This window comes from Heterodontus francisci, unplaced genomic scaffold (genome assembly GCF_036365525.1).
Source record: "Heterodontus francisci isolate sHetFra1 unplaced genomic scaffold, sHetFra1.hap1 HAP1_SCAFFOLD_75, whole genome shotgun sequence".
Taxonomy (NCBI): Eukaryota; Metazoa; Chordata; class Chondrichthyes; order Heterodontiformes; family Heterodontidae; genus Heterodontus; species Heterodontus francisci.
In genome coordinates, this window is record NW_027141820.1 from 1,530,178 (window position 1) to 1,548,745 (window position 18,568).

Genomic DNA, 18,568 nt, shown 5'->3' on the forward strand with positions numbered 1-18,568 from the left:
GCCTTGGCTGTTCCTCTGTAATCACAATGGCAGCAGCCATGCCTGTCGTCGTTGGTGTCTAAGATGCACGCCAGCGACAATTGGGGGCGAGCCTGTCCAAAGGCAGACCCAGATGCCTCTGCACAACAACAGCACGTTTGCAGGGCAACAAAGTCTGAATGGAGAAGATGCAGCTGCAGGTAGCCTGGCCATCATGTATCTGCAGTGTGTACTGTTTGGCGCCAGAAATCACAGTCACTGTGCCTTCATCCTGCTACCTGCAGTGGCCCAGACAATGGAAATGTTTTCAGAGCAACTCACAACAAGGGCTGGAGAACATGCGGTGGCCCAGACAATGGAAATGTTTTCAGAGCAACTCACAACAGGGACTGGAGAACATGCGGTGGCCCAGACAATGGAAATGTTTTCAGAGCAACTTACAAAGGCAGAGCAACTTACCTTGGAACAATCTCCTGTGTCAAATAAAAATGAAGCAAGTCTCCAAAACGAATAAATAATTCAGATAAGATGCCCGACGAAACCTCCGCTCCTTCCACTTTCAAAAAGTCGCGCCGAAGCTTTGACGCATGCGCAGAGGCCAAACTGGCGCGTCAGGAGGAAGACGAAATAACGCGATGACGTCATCTGCGCATGCGCACAACCTTACCGGCAGGTTGGTCCGCAGCGCATGCGCAGAGATGAATAGACTGTGTGCGCATGCGCGTACCGCGTCCTTTGCGCATGCGCAAATCAGTCCTGGAGAGTCGGACCGCAGCGCATGCGCAAGGGGCATGACACCGTCTGCGCATGTGCGCAACGCGGCGCATCCTGATGACGTTATCCGATGAAGTAGCGTTGTCATGAATTACTTTGATTCTGTAAACTCACCCCAGCGGCTCTCTGTTTCCCTGCTCTCACTCTCCATTGTGATGTCACTCCTTGATTTTTTTACCCCAGCTCTGCTCCTGCTGTGCTCCTCTCTCTCTCTGTCTCTGAGTCAGTGCTTTTGACACACTTGTTAACTCTCTGTTCCGTCGTGCTCTTCTGCCTCTGGTCCAAAATCTGACCCTGGTGGGATTTGAACCCACAACCTGTGAATGGCTTTTTTTTATCATTATTTAGAAGTCCAACACGCTATCCATTGCGCCACAGAGCCTCACCCATTTTTATCAACATCACTAAGGCCTTTGATCTTGTCAGCAGAGACGGCCTCTTCAAACTGCAATGGAACACAGGCTGCCCTCCTGACCTCTTGGGCATCATCTCTTCTTTCCACGAGAACATGCACAGTTCCATCAGTTACAATGGAGCAACATCAGACGCTTTCAAGATCAGCAGTGAGGTAAAGCAGGGCTGCGCGCTGGCGCCAACTCTCTTAGGAATAGAGGAACATAGGAGTAAGGTATTCAGCCCGTCGAGCCTGCTCTGTCATTCAATTCGATCATGGCTGATCACCTACCTCAAAGCCCCTTTCCCATGCTATCCCCATATCCCTTGATGTCATGAGTATCAAGATTTCTATCAATTTCTGTCTTGAACATGCTCAATGATTGAGCTGCTGCAGCCCTCTGGGGCACAGTATTCCAATGATTCACCACCGTCTGAGTGAAGAAATTCCACCCATCTCAGTTTTAAATGGCCTACTTCTTATTCTGAGACGATGTCCTTTGGTTTTAGACTCACCAACCAGGGCAAACATCCTATCTACATCCACACTGTCACGCCCTGTAAGAATTTTGTCAGTTTCAATCAGATCACCTCTCATTCTTCGAAACTTTAAGGAATACAGGCCCAGTTTCCTCATAAGACAATCCCACCATCCCAGGGATTAGTCTGGTGACATAAAAACAAGAAATGCTGGAACCACTCAGCAGGTCTGGCAGCATCTGTGAAAAGAGAAGCAGAGTTAACGTTTCAGGTCAGTGACCCATCTTCGGAACTGACATATATTAGAAAGGTCACAGGTTAGAAGCAAGTGGGGTGGGGGTGGGGCAAGAGATAACAAAGGAGAAGGTGTAGATTGGACAAGGCCACATAGCTGACCAAAAGGTCATGCAGCAAAGGCAAACAATATGTTAATGGTGTGTTGAAAGACAAAGCATGAGTACAGATTAGGTGTTAATGGACTGAATATTGAACAGCAGGAAGTACAAACCTGAAAAAAAACAGTAGGTAAGCAAACTGAACAAACTGAGATGAAATGAAATAAATGCAAAAAAAAGATTAGTCTGTTGACCCTCTGTTTCACCCCCTCTATGGCAAGTGTATCCTTCATAAGATGAGGAGACTAAACTGTACACAATACTCCAGTGCGGATTCACCAAGGCTCTAGACAATTGCAGCAAGACATCTTTACTCCTGTACTCATGACCCCTCGTGTGGGTACAACATACCATTTGCCTTCCTAATTGATTGCTGCACCTGCACAAGAGCTTTTAGTGTCTCAGGAACAAGGGCACCCAGGTCCCTTTGGACATCGACACTTCCCAACCTCTCACCATTTAAGAAATACTCTGTCTTTCTGTTTATTCTACCAAAGTGAATAACTTCACACTTATTCACATTATATTCCATGTTCTTGCCCATTCACTTAGCCTCTCCAGGTCTCCTGGAAGCCTCTCTGCATCCTCCTCACAACTCACACTTCACCGAGCTTTGTGTCATCTGCAAACTTGGAAATATTACATTTAATCCCCACATCCAAATCATTTATATAGGTTGTTAACAGCTGTGGCTCCAACACTGATCCTTGCAGTACCCCAATAGTAACAGCCTGCCATCCTGAGAAGGACCCGTTATTCCTGCTCTCTGTTTTCGGTCTGTTAACCAATTCTCAATCCATATCAGTATATTATCCCCAAGCCGATGTGCTCTAATTTTGTTTACTCACCTCCTGTGTGGAACCTTACCAAAGGAAAATACAAATACCACACATCTACTGGTTCTCCTTTATCTGTTTTATAGGTAACATCCTCAAAAATCTCAACAGGTTTTTCAAACCTGTTTTCCTTTTCATAAATCTCTCTTGACTCTGCCCAATCATGTCATCATTTTCGAACTGTCTAGTTATCACATCCTTTATAATTGGCATATTCTTCTCCATGCTGCTATTGTCCACTTTCAATTACTCAGATATAGGTGTTCACCTGCACATCAGAGCTGACGACAAGCTGTTCAAATTGGCAAGACTGTGCGCCAAGACCAAAGTGGGTAAATTCCTAGTCTGTGAGTTGCTATTTGCTGATGATGCTGTGCTGACATCCCATAATGAAGTTCAGTCACAGCAGCTTGTAGATCGGTTCTCCCTGGCCTGCAAAGAGTTTGGACTGACAATCAGCATCAGAAAGATGAAAGTTACGGGCCAGGACGAAGAGACTCCACTTTCCATCAACATCGACAACCTCACTTTGGAGGTTGTCAACAGCTTCACATACCTTGGATCAACAATCACCAGCAATCTGTCCCTTGATGCTGAAATCAGCACCAGGATTGTCAATGCTGCAGCTGTCATGTCAAAGTTGAGAAGACAAGTGTGAACCGACAGCAAACTGACCGAAAATACAAAGCTCCACGTGTTCCAGGCTTGTGTTCTCAGCACCCTCCTTTATAGTAGAGAAGCATCAACAACTTATACAAGCCAAAAAAAGCGGCTGAACAGCTTCCACCTCCACTGCCGCAGATGGATACTGGGCATCTCCTGGCAGGACAGAGTGCCGAATGCGGAAGTACACCAGAGTGCAGGGATCCGCAGCATGTTTGCCCTCTTGAGTCAGCGGTGACTCTGTTGACTGGGCCAAATGGATGACGGTCACATTGCCAAAAACATGCTCTGTGGTGAACTTGCTATCAGCATGAGATCAACAGGTCAGGGAAAAAAATCAAGTCCTTTGGAGAGGTTTGAGTTAATTCAGGAGAGTGGGCATGGATTTATCAATGGGAGTTCATGCTTGACGAATCTAACTGCATTTGTTGATAAACTATCTGAGAATACTGATGAAGGGAATGCAGTGGATGTTGTTTATATGGATATTACGAAAGCATTTTATAAAGTACCACATAAAAGGGTGGTTAACAAAATTGGGGTTCATGGATTAGGAGGGTCAGTGTCCATTTGGATAGTAAATTGTTTTAAAGACTGAAAACAGCGAGTCTTATTAAATGGTTCTTGGTCAGACCGGAGGATAGTCGACAGTGGTGTTCCCCAAGGGTCAGTGCCAGAACCACTGTTTTTTTTGCTAAAGGTAAGTGACTTGGATCTTGGAATACAGAGTAGAATTTCAAAATAAGCCGATGACACCAAACTTGGAGGAGTGGCAAACAGTGAGGATGATATGAACTGCCTGCAACAGGACAGTGATAGGCTAGCAGAATGGGCAGACAGGTGGCAGATGGAATTTAATAGTGACAAGTGTGAGGTGATGTATTTTGGCATAAGGAATAGGGAGAGGCAATATATACTTAATGGCACAGTTATAAAGAGTGTGCTGGAATAGAGGGACTTGGGGTTCATGTGCACCGATTTTTGAAGGTGGCAAGACATATTGCGAGAGTGGTTCGCAAAGCATATGGGATCTTGGGCTTTATAAATAGAGACATTGAGTACAAAAGCAGGGAAGTTATGCTGAACCATTCTAAAACTCTGGTTAGGCCCCAATTGGAGTGTTGCTTCCAGTTCTGCTCAGCAGACTTTCGAAAGAATGTGAGGGTCCTTGAGAGGATGCAGAGGCGATTTACCAGAATGGATCCAGGGATGGGGGATTTTAGTTACAAGGTTAGGTTGGAAAAGCTAGGATTATTCTGCCTATATCAAAGGAGATTGAGTGGAGAATTGATAGAGGTGTATAACACCTCTAGAGAACAGGCCATCCTGGACTGGGTATTGTGTAATGAGAAAGGATTAGTTAACAATCTTGTTGTGTGGGGTCCCTTGGGGAAGTGCGCCCATAATATGATAAAATTCTTGATTAAGATGGAGAGTGAGAGAGTTGATTCCGAGACTCGGGTCCTGAATCTAAACAAAGAAAACTATGAAGGTATGAGGCGGGAGTTGGCTATGATAGATTGGGGAACGTTACTTAAAGGGTTGACAATGGATAGGCAATGGCTAGCATTTAAAGAGCGCATGGATGAATTACAACGATTGTTCATTCCTGTCTGTGCAAAAGTAAAACAGGAAGGGTGGCTCAACTGTGGCTTACAAAAGAAATTAAGGAAAGTATTAGATCCAAGGAGGAGAAATATAAAATGGCCAGAACAAGCAGCAAACCTGAAGATTGTGAGCAGTTTGGAATTTAGCAGAGGAGGACAAAAGGATTGATTAAGAAGGGGGAAATAGAGTATGAGAGTAAGCTAGCAGAGAACATAAAAACTGACTGTAAAAGCTTCTCTAGATATGTGTCGAGAAAAAGATTAGTGAAGACAAATGTGGGTCCCTTAAAGTCAGAAACGGGGGAATTTATAATGGGGAACAAAGAAATGGCAGACCAATTAAATACATACTTTGGTTCAGTCTTCACAAAGGACGATACAAATTACCTCCCAGAAATGTTGGGGAACATAGGGTCTAATGAGAAGGAGGAACTGTATGAAATCTGTATTCGTAGGGAATGTTTGGGAAATTGATGGGAATGAAGGCCGATAAATCCCCAAGGCCTGATAATCTGCATCCCAGAGTACTTCAGAAGGTGGCCCTTGAAATAGCAGATGCATTTCTGGTCTTTTTTCAAAATTCTATCGACTCTGGAACAGTTCCAATGGATTGGACGGTAGTTAATGTAACTCCACTATTTAAAAAAAGAGGCAGAAAGAAAACAGCGAATTATATACCGGTTAGCCTGACATCAGTCGTGGGGAAAATGCTGGAGTCCATTATAAAAGATGTAATAGCAGAGTGCAATAATAACTCGTCTCCACTCCTAGTATTTCTAAATCCCACACATTCACTATAATGTGAACAATTATTTCCTGTTGTGTCTCTCTCAGATTTGTAAACTTCACTGTATTGGAGTGAGGTGACATCTACTGGCGGGAAGCAAGAACTGCAATCAAGCAGCAGAAACTCCACAGTCTGTCAGGGTTAAAGAAACATTGCAATGTGAGGATCCAGCAAAGTGGTTTGATTGGGTAGATGGAGACATGATTCCACTTGTGGTGGTGTCTGAAGCAAAGGCCAGAAATACAAAATTGTCATTAATAAAAGAAATGAGGAATTCATGAAAAATGTAGCAACGTAGTGAATGGTTAGAATGTGGATAGAATAGAAAGTGAGATTGGATGGACAGAAGCAGTCTGAAAGGATGGCTGAAACAAAAGGTGAGTGCCCAGAAACGTTAACTGTGTTTCTCACAGCACAGATGCTGCCAGAGCTGCTGAACATTTCCAGCACTTTCTGTTTTTATTTCAGCATTTGCAGGATGTTGCTTTGATCTGAAAAAAAAAATGGATGATTGGCTGGGGGGTTCCAGTGAAATTCCACAGCAGCTAAAACAACCTGACTGGTCAGTGGCTCGTTGGTCTAGGGGTATGATTCTCGCTTGGAGAATGTGGTTGATTAACATTTAAGAAATCCAGGGTTCTTATCCCAGATGAGCCCTGGCCTGCTGGCATTTTTAGATTCAGGTTATCTCTTGGTTTCAGCCTTGCAGAAGGTGGATTTGACTTCCAAACAGAGCTGGCATGAGGACCAGACAACTGGATTCAAAGAGCTTGTCGACAAAATTGCAATAAACTAAATGTACAGATAGCCAAGTGGGAATATCAAGTTGTTGCTGGAATTGTGACCTGACTCCAAAAACAACAGGACTGGGTTCTGGACTGGAATGGAATGGAATTCTTCAGTGTTTCTGTTGTTTGGCTTGCATTGAATCATCGATTTTCTTGTTTTTCACTTTGTCCATGCCTTTGAATAATTGTGGATCCTTCTTCAGGGTGTCTTCTTTCACCAGGTAGTTCTGACCTCTGATGATGTTGATTGTAATCAGCTTCAATTCGCTGATAGTTTTGGAAGTGAGCAGATTTCCTTTGCTTGAGTCTACAACATGGAACTCAGTCTGACATGTGGACCCATGGGAGGATTTGAATGCCATCCCTGCGTTGGAGTTGCATCCATCCAATAAGAGACCGAGTAGAAGTGACACTTCTGTCAGTCGAATATGAGACTTTTAATGGCAGGGTTGTGAGTTTGAGTGCCATTCTGTTATTCCCTTTTTTAAGGCTTCATGAGCAGAGAGTACAGGGAGTGTTTGACATGAGCAAGTCTCGCTTTGATTCAGGACTCTAACCTCTCAGCAGCATCTCACTATGAAAGATTGAATTTGATCTCATTTCATTCTCAGCTCGGGGTCTGTGCGGCTCAGTGGTACTTCTGGCTGTCTCCCGCTTCACAATCCATCAGTAATGAGAAAGCAATGGGAAATATTACTCACATGTTGTGTTCTTTAATTTTTTGGAAAACTTGAATGTATGCATTTTCTTCCAAAACAAGGACACCAAGTTGCTGTTAATGTAGGTTTGAAATAGCTCAGTTTGGAGAGCGTTAGACTGGAAATCTAAAGGTCCCTGGTTCAATCCCGGGTTTGAGCAATTTTGCTTCCTTATGCGTCCCTTGCCTTGGTTCTGATTTTCCAGTTGCACAATTTACTTTGAGATTATTTCCCAAGCACCAGTGGATTGAATTTGAGAAACAACACAGAGTCATTTACAACATCGAAGGTGGTCATTTGGCCTATCACGTCCATGCTGGCTCTCCCCGGAGCAATCTAGTCAGTTCCACTCACCAGCTCGATCCCTTTCCTCCTGCAAGTTTCTTTCCTTCAAGTATCCATCCAATTTCCTTTTCAAATCATTGATTGTCTCTGCTTCCACCACACTCGTGGGCCAAGACATTACCACCCACAACATAAAAAATTCCAACTCATCAAGGATGGGAAATACTTACATCTTCTATATTTGCTTATTCTCTATTTCTATGAGAATAGACTGGCAGTCAACATGAAAGGAAACCCAAAAATCTTCGAGCAGCATGTAAATGATAAGTGGGTAGTAAGAGGTTGAGTCGGGCCTATTAGGGACAAAAAGGATAATATAAGCTGAGAGGTGCAGGGCAATGTTAATCTACTTAATGAGTACTTTGTATCAGTGATCACTAAGGAAGTGGAATTTGACAAAATATCAGTCGAAGTGAAGAGAGTAGAGTCAATGGAGAGGGTACAAATTGAGAGAGGGAGGTACTAAAAAGGCTGGCTGTGCTTAGGGAAGATAAATCACCTGGTCTGGATGGCTGGCATCCCAGGTTGCGAAAGGAAATGCGGATGCAGATAATGGAAGAGTTTGCCATAATCTTCCAATCTTCCCTGGATACGGGGGAGGTGCCAGAGGATTAAACAGCAGCAAATGCGACACCCTTATTCAAGAAAGGGTGTAAGGACAGTCCAGGTAACTACAGGCCAGTTAGATTAACAGCAGCGGTGGGTAAGGTTTTAGAAAGAATAATCAGGGTAAAAAATCAACAGTCACTTGGAGAGGTTCGAGTTAATTAAGGAGAGTGAGCATGGATTTATAAATGGGTGTTCATGCTTGACTAATCTAACTGCATTTTTTGATGAACTAACAGAGCAGGTTGATGAAGGGAATGCAGTGGATGTTGTTTATATGGATTTTAAGGAAGCGTTTGACAAGGTACCACATAAAAGGGCGGTTAACAAAATTGAGGTTCGTGGTATAGGAGGGTCAGTGTCCAATTGGATAGAAAATTGGTTTAAGGACAGAAAACAGCGAGTCTTATTAAATGGTTCTTTGTCAGACTGGAGGATAGTCGACAGTGGTGTTCCCCAAGGGTCAGTGCTAGAACCACTGCTTTTTTTGCTCAAGGTAAGTGACTTGGATCTTGGAATACAGAGTAGAATCTCAAAATATGCCGATGACACCAAACCTGGAGGAGCGGCAAACAGTGAAGATGATATGAATTGCCTGCAACAGGACAGTGATAGGCTAGCAGAATGGGCAGACAGGTGGCAGATGGAATTTAATAGTGACAAGTGTGAGGTGATGTATTTTGGCATAAGGAATAGGGAGAGGCAATATATACTTAATGGCACAGTTCTAAAGAGTGTTCTGGAATAGAGGGACTTGGGGTTCATGTGCATCAATCTTTGAAGGAGGCAAGTCATATTGCGAGAGTGGTTCGCACAGCATATGGGATCTTGGGCTTTATAAATAGAGGCATTGAGTACAAAAGCAGGGAAGTGATGCTGAACCATTATAAAATTCTGGTTAGGCCCCAATTGGAGTGTTGCTTCCAGTTCTGCTCAGCAGACTTTAGAAAGAATGTGAGGGTCCTTGACAGGACGCAGAGGCGATTTACCAGAATGGATCCAGGGATGGGGGATTTTAGTTACAAGGTTAGGTTGGAAAAGCTAGTATTATTCTGCCTTTCTCAAAGGAGATTGAGTGGAGAATTGATAGAGGTGCATAACACCTCCAGAGAACAGGCCATCCTGGACTGGGTATTGTGTAATGAGAAAGGATTAGTTAACAATCTTGTTGTGTGGTGTCCCTTGGGGAAGTGCGCCCATAATATGATAAAATTCTTCATTAAGATGAAGAGAGTTGATTCCGAGACTCGGGTCCTGAATCTAAACAAAGAAAACTATGAAGGTATGAGGCGGGAGTTGGCTATGATAGATTGGGGAACGTTACTTAAAGGGTTGACAGTGGATAGGCAATGGCTAGCATTTAAAGAGCGCATGGATGAATTACAACAATTGTTCATTCCTGTCTGTGTAAAATTAAAACAGGAAAGGTGGCTCAACTGTGGCTTACAAAAGAAATTAAGGGAAGTATTAGATCCAAGGAGGAGAAATATAAAATGGCCAGAACAAGCAGCAAAACTGAAGATTGTGAGCAGTTTGGAATTTAGCAGAGGAGGACAAAAGGATTGATTAAGAAGGGGGAAATAGAGTATGAGAGTAAGCTCGCAGAGAACATAAAAACTGACTGTAAAAGCTTCTATAGATATGTGTAGAGAAAAAGATTAGTGAAGACAAATGTGGGCCCCTTACAGTCAGAAACGGGGGAATTTATAATGGGGAACAAAGAAATGGCAGACCAATTAAATACATACTTTGGATCTGTCTTCACAACGGAGGATACAAATTATCTCCCAGAAATGTTGGGGAACATAGGGTCTAGTGAGAAGGAGGAACTGTATGAAATCAGTATTAGTAGGGAATGTTTGGGAAATTGATGGGATTGAAGGCCGATAAATGCCCAGGGCCTGATAATCTACATCCCAGAGTACTTAAGGAAGTGGCCCTTGAAATAGCAGATGCATTTCTGGTCTTTTTTCAAAATTCTATCGACTCTGGAACAGTTCCAATGGATTGGACGGTAGTTAATGTAACTCCACTATTTAAAAAAAGAGGCAGAAAGAAAACAGCGAATTATATACCGGTTAGCGAGGCCTGGACAAGGTATGCCAGCCAAGAGCGACGTCTCAATTCATTCCATCTTCGCTGCCTTCGGAGAATACTTGGCATCAGGTGGCAGGACCATATCTACAACACAGAAGTCCTTGAAGCGGCCAACACCCCCAGCTTATACACACAACTGAGTCAGCGGCGCTTGAGATGGCTTGGCCATGTGAGCCGCATGGAAGATGGCAGGATCCCCAAAGACACATTGTACAGCGAGCTCGCCACTGGTATCAGACCCACCGGCCGTCCATGTCTCCGCTATAAAGACGTCTGCAAACGCGACATGAAATCGTGTGACATTGATCACAAGTCGTGGGAGTCAGTTGCCAGCATTCGCCAGAGCTGGCGGGCAGCCATAAAGACAGGGCTAAATTGTGGCGAGTCGAAGAGACTTAGTAGTTGGCAGGAAAAAAGACAGAGGCGCAAGGGGAGAGCCAACTGTGCAACAGCCCCGACAAACAAATTTCTCTGCAGCACCTGTGGAAGAGCCTGTCACTCCAGAATTGGCCTTTATAGCCACTCCAGGCGCTGCTTCACAAACCACTGACCACCTCCAGGCGCGTTTCCATTGTCTCTCGAGATCAGGGGGCCCAAAAGAAGCCTGACTTCAGTCGTGGGGAAAATGCTGGAGTCCATTATAAAAGATGTAATAGCAGAGTGCAATAATAACTCGTCTCCACTCCTAGTATTTCTAAATCCCACACATTCACTATAATGTGAACAATTATTTCCTGTTGTGTCTCTCTCAGATTTGTAAACTTCACTGTATTGGAGTGAGGTGACATCTACTGGCGGGAAGCAAGAACTGCAATCAAGCAGCAGAAACTCCACAGTCTGTCAGGGTAAAAGAAACATTGCAATGTGAGGATACAGCGAAGTGGTTTGATTGGGTAGATAGAGACATGATTCCACTTGTAGTGGTGTCTGAAGCAAAGGCCAGAAATACAAAATTGTCATTAATAAAAGAAATGAGGAATTCATGAAAAATGTAGTAATGTCGTGAATGGTTAGAATGTGGATAGAATAGAAAGTGAGATTGGATGGACAGAAGCAGTCTGAAAGGATGGCTAAACAAAAGGTGAGTGCCCTGAAACGTTAACTGTGTTTCTCACAGCACAGATGCTGCCAGAGCTGCTGAACATTTCCAGCACTTTCTGTTTTTATTTCAGCATTTGCAGGATGTTGCTTTGATCTGAAAAAAATGGGTGATTGGCTGGGGGGTTCCAGTGAAATTCCACAGCAGCTCATGAAGCCTGACCTGTCAGCGGCTCTTTGGTCTAGGGGTATGATCCTCGCTTAGAGCGTGTGGTTAATTAACATGCGAGAGATCCCGGGTTCAAGTCATGGGCGAGCCCTGGTCTGCTGGCATTTTTAGATTAAGGTTATCTATTGGTTTCAGCCTTGCAGAAGGCGCAATTGACTTCCATGCGGAGCTGGCTTGAGCACGAGACAACTGGATTCAAAGAGCTTGACGACAAAATTGTAATTAACTAAATGTACAGATCGCCAAGTGGGAATATAAAGTTGTTGCTGGAATTGTGACCTGACTCCAAAAACATCTGGACTGGAATGTAATGGAATTCTTCAGTGTTTCTGTTGTTTGGCTTGCATTGGCTCATCGATTTTCTTGTTTTTCACTTTGTCGATGCCTTTGAATAATTGTGGATCCTTCTTCAGGGTGTCTTCTTTCACCAGGTAGTTCTGACCTCTGATGATGTTGATTGTAATCAGCTTCAATTCGCTGATAGTTTTGGAAGTGAGCAGATTTCCTTTGCTTGAGTCTACAACATGGAACTCAGTCTGACATGTGGACCCATGGGAGGATTTGAATGCCATCCCTGCGTTGGAGTTGCATCCATCCAATAAGAGACCGATTAGAAGTGACAGTTCTGTCAGTCGAATATGAGACTTTTAATGGCAGGGTTGTGAGTTTGAGTGCCATTCTGTTTTTCCCTTTTTTAAGGCTTCATGAGCAGAGAGTACAGGGAGTGTTTGAAATGAGCAAGTCTCGCTTTGATTCAGGACTCTTACCTCTCAGCAGCATCTCACTATGAAAGATTGAATTTGATCTCATTTCATTCTCAGCTCGGGGTCTGTGCGGCTCAGTGGCACTTCTGGCTGTCTCCCGCTTCACAATCCATCAGTACTGAGAAAGCAATGGGGAATATTACTCACATGTTGTGTTCTTTATTTTTTTGGAAAACTTGAATGTATGTATTTTCTTCCAAAACAAGGACAACAAGCCACTGTCAATGCAGGGCTGAAATAGCTCAGTTGGGAAAGCGTTAAACTGCAGATCTAAAGGTTTCTGGTTCAATCCCGGGTTTCAGCAATTTTGCTTCCTTCTGCGTCCCTTGCCTTGGTTCTGATTTTCCAGTTGCACAATTTACTTTGAAATTATTTACCAAGCACCAGTGGATTGAATTTGAGAAACAACACAGAGTCATTTACAGCACAGAAGGTGGTCGTTTGGCCTATCACATCCATGCTGGCTCTCCCCGGAGCAATCTAGTCAGTTCCACTCACCAGCTCGATCCCTTTCCTCCTGCAAGTTTCTTTCCTTGAAGTATCCATCTAATTTCCTTTTCAAATCATCGATTGTCTCTGCTTCCACCACACTCGTGGGCCAAGTCATTACCACCCACAATATAAGAAAGTTCCACCTCATCAAGGATGGGAAATACTTACATCTTCTATATTTGCTTATTCTCCATTTCTATGAGAATAGACTGGCAGTCAACATGAAAGGAAACCCAAAAATCTTCGAGCAGCATGTAAATGATAAGTGGGTAGTAAGAGGTTGAGTCGGGCCTATTAGGGACAAAAAGGATAATTTCAGCTTAGAGGTGCAGGGCAATGTTAATCTACTGAATGAGTACTTTGTATCACTGTATTGGAGTGAAGTGACATCTACTGGCAAGAAACAAGAACTGCCGTGATGAGATCAGCCATGATTGTATTGAACGGCAGAGCAGGCTCGAGTGGCTGACTTGCCGACTCCGGCTCCTCGTTCTTATGTTCGTAGAATCATGCAGCACAGAAGGAGGCCATTCGGCCCCATTGTGCCTCTGCTGACTCTCTGACAAAAAGATGCAATTAGTCCAACCCCCTGCCTATTTCCCCATAATCCTGGAGAATTTCACTTTGAAATATTTGTCCAATTCCTTTATGAAAGTTATAATTGAATCTGTTTCCACCACCCTGTCAGACAATTCATTCCAAATCCGAATCAGTTACTGGGTAAAAAGATCTCTCCTCACCTCCCCTTGACATTTTTGGCCAATTATTTTAAATCTGTGTCCTCTGGTTACTGACCCCCAGGACAGTGGAAACAGTTTCTCCCTCTCTACCCTATGAAAATCCTTCATGATTCTGAACACCTCTATTAAATCTTCCCTTAACCTTCTGTACTCTGAGGAGAACAATCCCAGCTTCACCAGCCTGTCCAGAGAACTGACACCCCTCATCTATGGTATCATTCTAGTAAATCTCCTCTGAACTGTCTCAGAAGCTTTGATGTCCTTTCTAAAGCCTGGTGCCGATAACTGGACACATTACTCGAGCTGAGATCGAGCCAGCGACGCCCACATCCCACGAACGAATAAAAAAACGCTCCCGAACCAGTCCCCAATTCTGAAGCATTTATTACGTTCCCTGCCCAGTCCCCAAATCTTATTCATTTAGAAACGCTCCCTGCCCAGTCTCCAACTCTTATTCAATTATCGACACTCCCTGCCCAGTCCCCAATTCTTATCCATTTACAGACGCTTCCTGACCAGTACCCAAATCTTATTCATTTAGAGACGCTCCCTGCCCAGTCCCCCAATTCTTATCCATTTGCAGACGCTCCCTGCCCAGTCCTCAATTCTTATCCATTTACAGACGCTCCCTGACCAGTACCCAAATTTTATTCATTTAGAGACGCTCCCTGACCAGTCCCCAATTCTTATCCATTTATGGACGCCGTTTCGGGAAGCCTCACCGGGAAAAGCTTCACCACCGCCATCCGCAGGGATACAGATGGGATTGTTCCATCTTATTGTGGCCCTGAGGCCCTGCTCTAGCTGTGTGAGCCCGCAAAGTCTTCTCGCACTTTGTGAATATCCCGCTCCAACTCCGAACCCGCAGCTCGAGCTGCTGACAAAGCTCCCTACCGAGCCTGCGCACCCAGCTCCTGTCACAGATAGGGCGGATTCTAGGCCGCTGAGCATTCTGGGTATCACACCTGTCATCAATGCTATTCTTTCAGCTGAAAGGTTTTATTACGTACATTTCATGACCTGGAATCGTCGTGAGTGTTTTCTTTTGCACCTGTCAGTGCCTGGCAGGATAGAGTCAGCTTCACTTTGCAGCCATGAGTTTCTGGTGTGAGAAAGTGGTGTTTAACTCAGTATATTTCAGTTTTTGGTCTGTGACTGTGGGTATTATTCAGTACTTGTTTGTTTCTGCTATCTTTCAACAACTTGTATGTGAGCATCAGCTTTTGTCGATATCTATCAGTTTCTGAGAAGTGAGAAAGGGTTTGATTCTATCCCTATTAGTTTCTGTTACATGCATGTGTCTTTAATCTGCACCTCCTCTGAGTGTGTCTTCGTCTCTGTACTTGTAGGTGAGTATGTGTTTTGCTTTGTATCTCTCAGTCTTTGAAGTGTGAGCCTGGGTTTGTACCTAATTTCCTTTGTACCTTGCAGTTGGGATATGAAAGAAAGATTTTTACACGTTACCTGCCAACTGCTGCTACGTGACTGTGGGTTTCACACTGCATCTGTCAATTTCTTGTCTGGTAATGCGAAGTTTACAGTGTACCTGTCAGTTTCTTGCATGTGAGTGTTGATTTCACTCTGAAAAGAATCATAGATCATAGAATAGTTACAGAACAAAAGGAAGCCATTCAACTCATTGTGCTTGTGCTGCTTCTATGCACGAGCAACTCAGCTCATGCCACAGACTCATGTATTCCATGAAAACATGCAATCTTTCCACTTCAGATATTTATCTTATACCATTTTGAAAGCCATGGTTGAATCAGCCTCCATCACACTCTCAAGCAGTGCATATCAGATCTTAACCACTCGCTGTGCAAAAGAAGTTTTTCCTCATGTTGCCTTTGGTTCTTTTGCCATTCACCTTAAATCGGTGTCCTCAGGTTACAGAGCCGTGAATAATATTCCCCATTGCTTTCTCAGCACTGATGGATTGTGAAGCAGGAGACAGCCAGAAGTCCCACTGAGCCGCACTGACCCCGAGCTGGGAATGAAATGAGATGAAGTTCAATCTTTCACAGCGAGATGCTGCAGAGAGATGAGTCCCGAATCAAAGTGAGACTTTCTCACACTTTTGCTGAATTTCATTTCAAACACTCCTTGTACTCTCTGCTAATGAAGCCTTAAAAAAGGGAAAAACAAAATGGCACTCAAACTCACCACCCTGAAATTAAAAGTTTAATGTTTGACTGACTGAACTGTCACTTCTACTCGGTCTCTTATTGGATGGATGCAACTGTATTCTCCAACGCAGGGGTGGCATTCAAATCCTCCCATGGGTCCACATGTCAGACTGAGTTCCATGTTGTAGACTCAAGCAAAGGAAATCTGTTCAGTTCCAAAACTATCAGTGACTTGAAGCTCATTACGATCATCATCATCAGAGGTCAGAACTACCTGGTGAAAGATGACAATCTGAAGAAGGATCCACAATTATTCAAAGGCATCGACAAAGTGAAAAACAAGAAAATCGATGAGTCAATGCAAGCCAAACAACAGAAACACTGAAGAATTCCATTCCATTCCAGTCCAGAACCCAGTCCTGTTGTTTTTGGAGTCAGGTCACAATTACTGCAACAACTTTATATTCCCACTTGGCTATCTGTTCATTTAGTTAATCAAGCTCTTTGAATCCAGCTCTCTGGTCCTCAAGCAGGCTCCATATGGAAATCAATTCCGCCTTCTGCAAGGCTGAAACCAATCAATGACCTGAAACTAAAAATGCCAAAGAAGTAGGACTTGTCCAGGATTTGAACCCAGGATCTCTCACACATTAATTAATCACTCACCCTAAGCAAGGATCATACCCCTAGATCAACATGCCACTGTTATCAGAACTTCCTTTTAGCTCCTGTGGAATTTCACTGGCAGCCAAAGCCGACCATCCATTTTTTTTTCAGAGCAAAGCAACATCTTGCAAATTCTGAAATAAAAACAGAAAGTGTTGGAAATGTTCAGAAACTCTGGCAGCATCTGTGGAGAGAGAAACAGAGTTCACCTTTCAGGGCGTTTACCTTTTGTTTGAGCCATCCTTTCACACTGCTTCTGTCCACCCAATCTCACTTTCTATTTTATCTAGATTTCACCCACTCACTACCTAAATACATTTATCATGAATTCCTCATATCTTTTAATAATGACAATTTTATATTTCTGGCCTTTGCTTTGGACTCCACCACAAGTGGAACCATGTCTCCACCAACCCAATCAAACCCATTCACTATTTCCTCAAATTGCAATGTTTCTTTCACCCTGACAGACGATGGAATTTCTGCTGCTTGATTGCAGTTCTTGCTTCCTGCCAGTAGATGTCACCTCACTCCAGTACAGTGAAGGTGACAAATCTGAGAGCACACAACAAGAAGTAATTGTTCACGTTGTTCATTGTTCAGTGAACAGGTCCCTCTATTCCTGCACACTCTTTAGAACTGTGCCATTAAGTATATATTGCCTCTCCCTATTCCTTCTGCTAAAATGCATCACCTCACACTAGTCACTATTAAAATCCATCTGCACCTGTCTGCCCATTCTGCTAGCCTATCACTGTCTTGTTGCAGGTGGTTCATTTCATCCTCACTGTTTGCCACTTCTCCAAGTTTTGTGTTATCGGCATATTTTGAGATTCTACTCTATATTCCAAGATCCAAGTCATTTATCTGTCGCAAGTAAAAAGCAGTGGTTCCAAACGTGACCCTTGGGGAACAGCACTGTCGACAACCTTCCAGTCTGAGAATGAATCATTTATTGCGACTTGCTGTTTTCTGTCCTTAAGCCAATTTTCTATCCAATTGGACACTGACCCTCCTATTCCATGAACCTCAATGTTGTTAATCACCTTTTATGTGTCGTTTCTTAAAATCCATATAAAGAACATCCACTGCATTCCCTTCATAAACCTGCTCTGTTAGTTCATCAAAAAATGCAGTTAGATTAGTCAAGCATGAACTCCCATGTATAAATCCATGCTCACTCTCCTTAATTAACTCAAACCTCTACAAGTGACTGTTGATTTTTTCCCTGATTGTTCTTTCTAAAACCTTACCCACCACTGCTGTTAATCTAACTGGCCTGTTGTTAGCCGGACTGTCCTTACACCCTTTCTTGAATAAGGGTGTCACATTTGCAACTGTTTAATCCTCTGACACCTCCCCCGTATCCAGGGAAGATTGGAAGATTATAGCAAGCCTTTCTGTTATCTGCATCCACATTTCCTTTCGCAATCTGGGATGAAAGCCATCCGGACCAGGTAATTTATCTTCCTGAAGCATAACCAGCCTTTTCAGTACCTCCCTCTCTCAATTTGTACCCTCTCCATTGCCTCTACACTCTCCACTTCTCCTGATATTTTGTCAAATTCCACTTCCTTAGTGATCATTGATACAAGGTACTTATTAACTAGATTAACATTGCCCAGCAGCTCTAAGTATATATTACCCTCTTTGTCCCTAATGGGGCCCACTTCACCGCTGACTACCTGCTTATTATTTATATACTGCTCGAAGATTTTTGGGTTCCCTTTCATGTTGACTGCCATTCTATTCTCGTAGAGATAGGGAATAAGCTAAATAGAGAAGATATAAATATTTCCCATCCTTGGCTGAGGTGGAATTTTTTTATGCTGTGAGTGGTAATGTCCTGACCCACGAGTGTGGTGGAAGTAGAGACAATCAATGATTTGAAAAGGAAATTGGATGGATACCTGAAGCAAAGGAACTTGCAGGAGGAAAGGGATCGAGCAGGTGAGTGGAACTGAGTAGCTGGCTCCGATAATTGCTGCAGTCACTGCGATCCCCCTTAATTTTGTACAAGGTGACAATGTTTGCATCACGCATGTTTTGAGCCCTTGTTGAGCTG

The 18,568-nt window shown here is 43.6% G+C and overlaps 3 non-coding genes across 3 annotated transcripts; 2 read left to right on the forward strand and 1 right to left on the reverse strand.

The window, feature by feature from the left end:
• Window positions 1-1,042: 1,042 nt before the first annotated feature.
• On the reverse strand, window positions 1,043-1,135 carry trnar-ucu (transfer RNA arginine (anticodon UCU)). Its single transcript has 2 exons — window positions 1,099-1,135; window positions 1,043-1,078 (listed from the first exon to the last, which is right to left on the reverse strand). It is a non-coding gene; the product is annotated as a tRNA-Arg (tRNA).
• A 6,351-nt stretch (window positions 1,136-7,486) lies between these two features.
• trnas-gga (transfer RNA serine (anticodon GGA)) lies at window positions 7,487-7,560 on the forward strand. The gene has a single exon. It is a non-coding gene; the product is annotated as a tRNA-Ser (tRNA).
• Window positions 7,561-12,710: 5,150 nt separating this feature from the next.
• Window positions 12,711-12,783, forward strand: trnac-gca (transfer RNA cysteine (anticodon GCA)). The gene has a single exon. It is a non-coding gene; the product is annotated as a tRNA-Cys (tRNA).
• Window positions 12,784-18,568: the final 5,785 nt, after the last annotated feature.